This window comes from Dipodomys spectabilis, unplaced genomic scaffold (genome assembly GCF_019054845.1).
Source record: "Dipodomys spectabilis isolate Male_0828 unplaced genomic scaffold, ASM1905484v1 ptg000515l, whole genome shotgun sequence".
Taxonomy (NCBI): domain Eukaryota; kingdom Metazoa; phylum Chordata; class Mammalia; order Rodentia; family Heteromyidae; genus Dipodomys; species Dipodomys spectabilis.
The window spans coordinates 1,823,424-1,834,578 of record NW_024871192.1 but is presented as its reverse complement, the minus strand read 5'-3'; positions in this window follow the sequence as shown (position 1 = coordinate 1,834,578).

The window sequence follows — 11,155 nt, the reverse complement described above, 5'->3', positions numbered from 1 at the left end:
GAAACTTCTCTGAAGAAGAAAGAAGGATGGCCAATAGACACATGAAGAAATGCTCAACCTCCCTAGCCATAAAAGAAATGCAAATCAAAACAACATTGAGATACCACCTCACCCCAGTTAGAAAGTCAAAAATCAAGAACTCCAATAACAACAGATGCTAGAGGGGATGTGGACAGAAGGGAACCTTACTTAATTGTTGGTGGGAGTGTAAACTTGTTCAACCACTTTGGAAAGTAGTACGGAGGTTCCTCAAAAGACTCCACATATAGCTCCCCTATGACCCAACAGTCCCACTTTTGGGCATTTACCCAAATGTTTACAAACAAGACCACACTAAAGCTACCAGCACAACTATGTTTATTGCAGCATTATTTACCATAGCTAAGATCAGGAGTGGGTTTTTGACTCTCCATTTGTCAGATTTGAAGGCCCTTCTACCTTTGCCAGTCCATTCTCCTTCCTTCATTCTCCACATCATTAAGGCAAATCCCCCAGTCCAAGGAGAGTCAGAGCCCTTTCTCTTCTGGCTCCAAGCACCTGAGTTAGAAACTGGCTCTGCCCTCTTGACTCTGGGGCCCTCGGCTGCCTGAGAAGTGGGAAAGATACAGTCTTTCTGTTCTGTGGTTGTGTGAAGGCCATGTTGGTGTCCTGGCACACTGCAGAAGACCTCATGACTGGGTAGTGTTCCCTTCTTTCCGCCTGACATCCAAGTCTAACTCTGGATTTTTCTTGAATGTGCTACTGAGGAATCAAACCCAGGGCTTCTTGCATGCTAGACAAGCACTCTCTCACTAATCCACATTCCCACCCCCTTCATCTTTTTCTTAATGGTAGTTTTTACGTAATTATGCTACCATTTTATGACCCCAATTTTAATTTTCTGAATACTGGTTGCTTCTAAGAAACCTAATTTTCTCTTCCCCTGCCTGGTTTGTGCCTGTTCCTGCATTGGCCTCATAATAAAATGTAAATAAAGGCTGCTGAGGGTGACCTGCTTTAGGCAGATGGCTGCACAGATTGTTGTGTATGTCTGTTTGTTGCCACTCCTGGGCCTTGAACTCAGGATCTGGGCACAGTCAATGAGCTGCTTTATTGAAGGCTAGCCCTCCAACACTGGAGTCATATGGCTATACTTCTGGCTTTGTTGCTCCTGAAGTTGGACTAAAGGACTTTTCTGCCTAGAGTGACTTTGACCATGATCCTCCTATCACAACCTTATAAGTATCAAAGAGGACTTTTGGAGCCACTGGTGCCTGCCTAATCATTGGTCTTGTTGTTATTTTTGAACACACCAGTGAGTTCCCTATCCTCGGGTGGGATCTGGAGCCCACAGTTTGAATCCTGTTCCTGCCACCTCCAAATGGCAGGAGATCCTAAGAAATTCATTTCTATCCATATGAATACCAATGGAATGTGATGTATGTCATGATTGAATGGGAAGTTCATAAATGATTCTAGGATAAAATTGTAAACAATTAGATTATAATACACTGATCAATTTTAATGATTACTTTATGAAACATTTAAACAATCACATTCATTAAATGGAGGCATAATGAAATACCTCAGAACTGGGTGTCACATGTATAGAGGTGCCATTTTTTCTGCCAGGACATTCCTTAGTTAATTTTTATATCCCATTTTCTGAATGTAATTTGGTATATGAAACTAGGATATATTATAAATCAATTATTCAAACAGTTTTATCAGAAATGTTTATAGTGAAATATAGAGATAAATCCAAATTATATATATTTTGAAGACAGTGCTTGGTTAGTCCTCTTCTCATATTCCCCATTCCTTCATGAGAATAATACACATTGTAAGGTAATGCATAGAATGTTTTGATGAGATAGATGGACTTTAAACCAGTGAGTTACTCTATGCTGCATTTTGTTTATTTTATATCCAGAAAAGCTAAATTCTTACTTTATCGTTTTCCTTAGGCTTTATACTCAGATTTTATCGCTGATGTGTGACAAATAAAGATATAAACATTTTTTAACTGTGGATAAATTTAGGATGAGGAATCTAGGTACAATGTAACTCATGCAGATAGGCCTTATAAGTCATGAGACCCTGGTATCAAAATGTTAACCAATGCTTACTGGTGTCATGCTTATGAGATTTTTTGTATTATAAACAGTGGTTATTAGAATGTTTTTGGAATCAAAATAATTTCATGGGTTAGGAACAGAAGAGAGACATTAAACACAGAACAAAATTTAAGGACGCATTCAAAATTAGTTACCAAGGTCTACATCATGTAACACAATATTTTGAAAATGCAAACTAAAGGGAATAATTTATGAAAAACATCAACATTTACAATAAATACAGAATCACTATGATATTTTTCTCTTATCCCAGTTGCAATATGGATTACATAATGACTTTTCTCGTGATATGTTTAGTTAAGTCTTGATATTTAGTTGGAGAAGTTATATTCTTTCATATATTCATTTGTCCGATCAAAGAGGAAATGAATTTCATGCCTGACTCAACATCCAAAATAATGTTACAGATGTATCCTGCTACTTTGCCAAAGTTTCAAATCAGCTTGAGTAACTGGGGTCTTTTTTTGGATCTAAATAAATAGGTATGCAATTTTGTCAGTACTAGAAAGATTTTGACCACCATTTGTTAAGCTATTATTTTCCAGGAACTACTTCTCTCTTTTCATGAGATTTTTAGTATCATTTATATCATGTGTTAATGTTCTCTTTTAGATTACCCACATTCAATCTTCTACAAAGTGTAATTTGGAATAGTTTAAAGTATATAATACACTCTTGTACACTGCTCAGATTCTATTAGTTGCATACTTTTTGTTGTTAAATCAGTAGGAATTAGTTCTCAATTTGGATAATATTGGACTTATTCATTGCTTTTCTGAATTTTTTAAGTATGCCTTGATTTTGTTATTTTATTCTTTTAAATATGTGCAGATCTCACTTCGAAAACAGTCACATTCGTTTTAAACAATTTGATCCATTCAAGGGGTTTCCTACATTAGGTTGATCTAGATGTATTTAATTACAAATTAACACAACCATATTTCAGAGACACAGTTTTTTTATGGCTCTACTCCAAGTTAACATGTATTTGAGGTTTTTGTGCTTAAAAATACTGGGCAGAACATGTTTTGTTCCTGGCAGAGTTCTACTTTGTTAGTTGTTTTTCCAGTTGTGGTGACTTCAACATATATGTGTATTTTAATTCAATTGTTTTGTGTCAATGTTTTGTATCTTATAACAGAAATTACAAAAATAGTCAGTGATTTAGAACTTTTCCAAATAGATTCTAAGAGAGACACTTGAAATTTTGTGAAAACTGGGAATGGGCAGGCCTTCATAATGGAGGGGATAGCAGAATAACAGACATTGTTTGACATGATTTTATTTTTTTCACATTTTTTTAAAAATTTTACTTTATTTTATTTTATTTGTGAACATACTGTACAGAGGGGTTACAATTACATGGGCAGGATAATGCATACATTTCTTACAAAGCATTGCAGCCTCCTCCTTTGTTTACCCTTCACATCCCTTCACAGCATCCCTCCACCAAATCCATCCCTCCCCAACCCCCACCCCCACACCAACCTTGTAAAGCTCATTTTCGACATGACAAGTTGTACTGCTCATTGTTGCAACAGGTCCACCTGTATCTTTAAACAACTTTTTTTTTCCCATCTCCTCCACAAGTTATAATGACATCAAATATAGTGAAAGCAGGGGTTATACTGTGGGGGAGGAACATAAAAAGCAACAAAGAAATAATCTTATAAATGCGTTAGAAACACATGCATGAAAGAAAAAAAACATTAAAATACATATCTAAGGGTTCATTTTCCTAACATCACATTATCTGACCTTTTCCGCTTGACTCATACATATACTAGATATTTCAAATAAGGGAAACCATGGGACCTATGTTTATCTGGGCCTGACTTATTTCACTTAATATTATTTTTTCCAAGTTTTTCCATTTCCTAACAAATGGGGTATGTCATTCTTTCTGATGGAGGCAGAAAATTCCATTGTGTATATATACAACATTTTCTTGATCCATTCATCTACTGAGGGGCATCTGGGTTGGTTCCATATCTTAGCTATGGTAAATAATGCTGCAATAAACATAGTTGTTCTGGTAGCTTTAGTGGGGTCTTGTTTGTAAACATTTGGATAAATGCCTAAAAGTGGGATTGCTGGGTCATAGGGGAGCTCTACGTGAAGTCTTTTGAGGAACTTCCATACTGCTTTCCAAAGTGGTTGAACAAGTTTACATTCCCACCAACAATGAAGTAAGGTTCCCTTCTGTCCACATCCCCTCCAGCATCTGTTGTTGTTAAAGTTCTTGATTTTTGCCATTCTAACTGGAGTGAGGTGGTATCTCAATGTTGTTTTGATTTGCATTTCTTTTATGGCTAGGGATGTGTCTATTGGTCATCCTTCTTTCTTCTTCAGAGAAGTTTCTCTTTAAGTCTTTAGCCCACTTATTTATTGGGCAGTTGTTTCTTTGAGGATTTGTTGTTGGGGGATTTAATTTTTTGAGTTCCAAGTATATTTTAGATATGAGACCCTTGTCTGTTGTAGGGCTAGTGAAGATTTTCTCCCAATCAGTGGGCATTCTATTGATCTTGCTAGCTTCATCCTTTGCCATGCAGAAGCTCTGCAACTTTATGCAACGCCATTTGTCCAACCTTTCTTTGATTTGTTGTGTTTCCGGGTCGCTATTCAGAAAATTTCGGCCTGAGCCAAGGAGACCTAGGGTTTCTCCTATTCCATCCTGTAATGTTTTCATATTGTCTGCTTTGGTTCTGAGGTCTTTGATCCATTTGGAGTGGATTCTAGTGCAGGGTGATATATAAGATTCTAGCTTTAGTTTTCTACATGTAGTTAACCAATTTTGCCAGCACCATTTACTGAAGAAGCTGTCTTTCTTCCATTCTATTGTTTTAGATCCCTTATCGAAGATTAGATGCCTATAGGTCTTTAGGTTCATTTCTGGGTTTTCAATTCTATTCCATTGGTCCTGAGGTCTGTTCTTATGCCAATACCAAGCTGTTTTGATTACTAAAGCTTTATAATAGAGTTTGAAATTTGGTATTGATGTGTTTCCATTGAGGAGCGTTTTTGCTATTCGGGGACTTTTATTGTTCCATATGAATTTTTGGATTGCCTCTTCTATTTTCTTGAAGAATGAAGTTGGAATTTTGATAGGTGTCCCGTTGAATTTGTAGGTAGCCTTGGGAGGTATTGCCATTTTAACGATGTTAATCTTTCCAATCCAGAGCATGGGAGGTTTTGCCATTTTTTAAGTTCTGTGTTGATTTCCTTTTTCAAGATTTTAAAGTTTTCATCATAGAGGTCATTCACTTCCTTGGTTAAGTTAATTCCTAGGTATTTTATTTTTTGTGGGGCCATTACAAATGGAGTTGCATTCCTAATTTCGGCCACACTTTTCTCAGTGTTGGCATACAGAAAAGCCACTGATATTGGGGGGTTAATTTTATACCCTGCTACTTTGCCAAAGTTTTGAATCAGCTTGAGTAATTTGGGAGTGGAGTCTATGGGATTCATTAAATACAAGATCATTTCATCTGCAAAGAAGGAGAGTTTTATTTCTTCTTTCCTTTTTTGGATCCCTTTATGTTTGCATCTTGTCTTATTGATGTAGCTAGGCATTCTAATACTAGATTGAAAAGAAATGGAGAGAGTGGACATCCTTGTCTTGTTCCTGAGTTAAGAGGAAATGGCTTTAGTTTTTCATCATTAAGTATAATGCTGGCTGTAGGTTTGTCATATACAGCCTTTATTGTATTGAGGAATGTTCCATGGATTTCTAATTTTTCCAGAACCTTCATAAAAAAGGGGTGTTAGATTTTGTAAAATGCTTTTTCTGCACCAATTGTGGTAACCATGTGGTTCTTATCTTTGCTCCTGTTGATGTGATGAATAATATTAATTGATTTGCGTATATTGAACCAGCTTTACATCCCTGAAATGAATCCTGTTTGATCGTGGTGTATGATTTTTTTGGATGAATTGTTGAAGTCGATTGGCCAAAATTTTGTTCAGAAATTTTGCATCAATGTTCATCAAAGAAATGGGTTTATAGTTCTCTTTCTTTGATGAGTCCCTGCCTGTTTTTGGGATGAGGGTTATGATGGCTTCATAGAATGTTTTTGGTAGTGAACATTCTCTTTCAGTTTCATTGAAGAGTTCGAGGAGTATTGATGTAAGCTCTGCTTTGAAGGACTTGTAAAATTCTGCTGTAAAACCATCTGGTCCTGGACTTTTCTTAGCTGGAAGGTCTCTTATTGCTGTTTCTATTTCAAAGATTGATATGGGCCTGTTAGGGTGGTTTAACTCATATTGTTTTAGTTTTGGCATGTCAATATTTGCTAGGAAATGATTAATTTCTGTCAAATTCTCAAACTTATTACCATAAAGTTTTGAGTAGTATTCCTTTAAAATGTTCTGGATCTTGGTTGTTTCCAAGGTGATGTTTCTAATGTCATCTCTGAGTTTATTTGTTTGTGTGTGTTCTCTTCTTTTTCTGATAAGATTTGCTAAGGGTCTGTCAATTTTGTTAAGTTTTTCGAAGAAACAACACTTAATTTTCTTGATTCTTTCTATAGTTTTTTGGATTCTAATTCATTTAATTCTGATTTAATTTTAATTATTTCTTTCCATTTACTGGATTCGGGTTTATCTTGATGCTCTTTTTCACGGAGGTTTAGATGTGTCATTAAATTGTTGGTTTCAGATCTCTCCAATTTGTTGATGTAGGACTCAGAGCTATAAGCTTGCCTCTGAGTACTGCCTTTGCTGTGTCCCACAGGAGCAGGTAATTTGTGTGTTCATTTTTGTTGAATAGCATGAACATTTGAATTTCCTTTCTAATCTCTTCCATGACCCACTCATGATTCAAAAGTGTGTTGTTCAGCTTCCATGTGATACCCGACTTTCTTTGGTGGCTTTTGGTGTTGAGTTCTAATTTTATTCCCTTGTGGTCAGAGAGAATGCAAGGTATCACTTCAATGTTTCTGAATTTAGACAAGTTTTCTTTGTGGCCTAAAATGTGGTCTATTTTAGAAAATGTTCCATGTGCTGCTGAGAAAAACATGTATTCTGATGCTGCTGGGTGAAGTGTTCGGTAGATGTCTGTTAAGTCTAGTTGATCTATGCAGCTGTTTAGATCTGCGTTTTCTCTGTTGGGTTTTTGCCGAGTTGATCTATCTAGTGGGGACAGTGGTGTGTTAAAATCCCCAACAATTAATGTCTTTGGATCTTTGTGGGATTTGAGGGAAAGTAGTGTTTCTTGGATAAATTTGCGTGCTCCATTGTTTGGCGAATAGATATTTAGAATTGTAATATCCTCCTGAAGGAGAGATCCCTTAATTACTATGTAGCGACCTTCTTTATCTCTTCTCACAAATTTTAATTTGAAATCTATTTTATCTGATATTAGGATTGCAACTCCCGCCTGTTTATGGGGGCCATTTGCTTGGTAGATTTTGTTCCAGCCTTTAACGTTGAAAATGTGTTTGTTTTTACGGGCAAGATGTAACTCCTGAAGGCAGCAGATAGAAGGGTATTGTTTTTTAATCCAACTAGACAGTAGACAGTCTATGTCGCTTAATTGGAGAGTTCAGGCCGTTAACGTTAAGAGATAGGACTGAGAGGTATTTCGGAGTTCCTGCCATGTTATCCACCTACTTGAGGGCTGCAAAATCTGGGTTCTTCCTATGGTTCTTGGATTCTCAGTTTGGGTGCAGTTTCATGGCCTTTATTGTGGTCTTGTTGTTTTTCTATGTGTAGGACATCTTTAAGAATCTTTTGTAGGGCTGTTTTGGTGGAGATGTATTGCTTCAATTTTTCTTTGCTATGGAAGGTTTTTATTTGGCCTTCAGTTATGAAGGAGAGTTTAGCTGGGTACAGCATTCTTGGTTGATAGTTGTTTGTTTTTAGGGCATGCCATACATCATTCCAGACTCTTCTTGCTTTGATTGTATCTGCTGAGAAATCTGATCCTAATTGTTTTCCCTTTATAGGTGATTAACCTTTTCTCCTTGACAGCTTTAAGGATCTTTTCCTTGGTCTGAATTGATGCTTTGCACATTATATTGTTTTAGTGAGATGTCCTGTTCCGGTCTGGCCTACTTGAACTTCTAAAAGCTTCTTGTATCGAAATAGGCCTAACTTTTTGCATGTTTGGAAATTTCTCTGCTAGAATCCTGTTATTCAAATTTTCTAGACCATTAACTTCTCTCTCTATGCATTCCTCTATACCCATTTTCCTCAGATAAGGTCTTCTTATGGTGTCTTCCAAGTGTTGGATAGATCTATCATATTTCTTGGACTTGTCTTGGATGGTTGTATGTTCTTTCTCTATAATATCTATGCTGTCTTCAATCCCTGAGATTCGATCTTCTGCATGGTCTAACGTGCTGTCAAGATTTCTACTTTGTTTTTTATCTCTTTTCCTTCTAATTGGTCAGCTTTGACGGCTTCAAATTCTTTGTTGAAGCTCTGTTTTAGATCTTGTATGAATTTCTTCACTTCCTTAATTTGGTGTTCAGTGATTATTCTCAAATCACTTAGTTGATTGGTTATGTTTTCTTTGGACTCCCATTCCTTCTGTTGGGATCCATTCAGCATTCCCTTTGTGGTCTCCCTGACTTCCTTCAACTCTTTCTTAATCAATTCCATGAATGACTTTGGTGATCTTTGTGTATTCTCTTCTTGCTCTCTCAATTCCTGTATTACTCTTTCATTAGCTTCCTCCCGTTCGTGGGATTCCTGCAGTTCTCTTTGAGTGTTCTCAGCCTGCTCATGCAATTCCTGCCTTTGTCTTTGAGTATTCTCAAGCTGCTCACGCAAATCCTATATCAGTTTTTGAGTAGCTTCCTCACGCTTATGATATTCCTGTATAAATTTTGGATTGCCTCCTCTCTCTCTCTATCACGCTCATACAGAGTCCTTTGTATGTTTTCAATCTTTTCATTTATCATGTTTGACAGCAGTGTTTGTAGAGCTATTTGGGAACTCTCTTCTGGATTATTCATTATCTGTTCTGTCCCTTGATTATCAAGATTGGGAATTGAGATATCCGGATTTGCCATTTTTCTTGTGTTTTTCCGGCTTACTCTGCCCATTTGAGATGAAAATGACACCAGTTTTTTGCTCTAAGACTATCTTAAGGCAACCATCAACCAAAGTCTGAATTTGTACAGTCAATAGTCTACAGACAGATGTATCTGTAGTTCAACAGATACATCTATTCAACATCAAACCACTATATGTTAATGGGCTTCGAACCGCAGAGAAGAATTTGGAAAACCAGAAATCATTAGGGTTAGTGAGAGATGTGGGTAAAAAATAGGAATAGATTGGTGTGGGGAGGCACAGGGAGAGTTAACTAAGTCCTAATCTCAATGCAGGAAATAGGTTGGGTAGGATGAAAGTAGAGAGAGAGAAAAAAGAAGAAAGGGAAAGGGAAAATAAAATAGACCAGAAAAAAATAGAAAAGTAAAAATTAATAATATTATGGAGTTGCGAGAACAATCTATTTAGAGAAGAACATAAATATATTGAGAGAAGGGGAGGGACATAGAGGAGATGTGAAATACTTAAAAATAAAAATGCTTAAAATATTATATAGGTATAAAGAGGAGATGTGAAAAACTTAAAAATAAAAATGCTTAAAATATTATATAGGTATAAAGAGGTAGTACTGCTATTAAGGAATTTAAGTCTCAGAGGTTTTGAATTGAGTAATAAATTTGTGGATTAAGTGTGTACACAATGGGGGATAGGGTCTACTAGTTAACTACGGGTTTATGTGAGGATGTGCAGGACAAGAGTTAAGTCACATAAAGAAGAACAAAAGAGAGGAAAAGGTGAAAAGTATAAGAACGGAAGAAAAAAAGATCAGAAGTTCAGTAGAGCTAAACAAAAAACAGATAATTAAAAAAGAAAAAAAAGAGAAAGAAGACAAAAAAAGATAGAAAATGCACATTCACGTATCCCTAAAATAAAAATTATAAGAGGAAAAAATGTTATTGGAAAACAATTTTTTTTTCAAAAAAGGCAAAAATTAAAGATTTAAAAAAAGTTTTAGAAAAGAAAAAAAATTTGTTATATAAGGTACCAAAGGAGAAGAAGAAGAAGAAGAAGAAGAAGAAGAAGAAGAAGAAGAAGAAGAAGAAGAAGAAGAAGAAGAAGAAGGAAGAAGAAGAAGAAGAAGAAGAAGAAGAAGAAGAAGAAGAAGAAGAAGAAGAAGAAGAAGAAGAAGAAGAAGAAGAAGAAGAAGAAGAAGAAGAAGAAGAAGAAAGAAGAAGAAGAAGGAGAAGAAGAAGAAGAAGAAGAAGAAGAAGAAGAAGAAGAAGAAGAAGAAGAAGAAGAAGAAGAAGATGAAGAAGAAGAAGAAGAAGAAAGAAGAAGAAGAAGAAGAAGAATTCTTTGACTTTTTTGGGGAGGGAAAAATCCTGTATCTCCCTTGTGTCTGTAACCAGCCTCTTGTTGGAGTCTCTGATCTGCTTGTGGTCCTGTGGCTTTGTTGGTTTCTTAAGTCAGTTTGTTCGAACAGGCAGAAAAATGCTCTGCTTTACCCAGGATTTTGAGATCCTCCTCCCCGGTTAGTTTAATGGGAGGCTGATCTGCTTTGAGAATCACAAAAGAGGGGGATGCAGTGATGAGGCTAGGTTCTGGGTAGACTTGAGGCCTTTCAACAAACAGTAGCTTTTCCCTGAGGCTATTTTGTGAAAAACTTACAGAGCCCAGCCTGGAGCCATTCTCAGGGTTACTGTTTACTGAATTTCAATTAATTGTACAGGATGCTAGAAAGAGGGGCAACCTCTGGCTCTGATTACCCAGTGAAGAAAGCCACTCCTAGGGCTCCCTGGGTGGAGCTGAGTCTGGCAGGTCATGCCGCCGTTAAGTTCTTGTGACCTGCTAAATGACTCGTTTTATTCCAAGGCCTGAGTTGGAGCTAGCAGCTCTGCCGAGCTTTGTCGGTATCCAAGATGGAGATCTCCGGTACTGGTGGGGGGAGGAGTGGCCTTCCCTCCTCTGCTCCCTGAGAAGGAATGAGGATGACGGGCTTCTACTCATGCTGAGTCTTGATTCCTGGGTGGTCTCTGGTC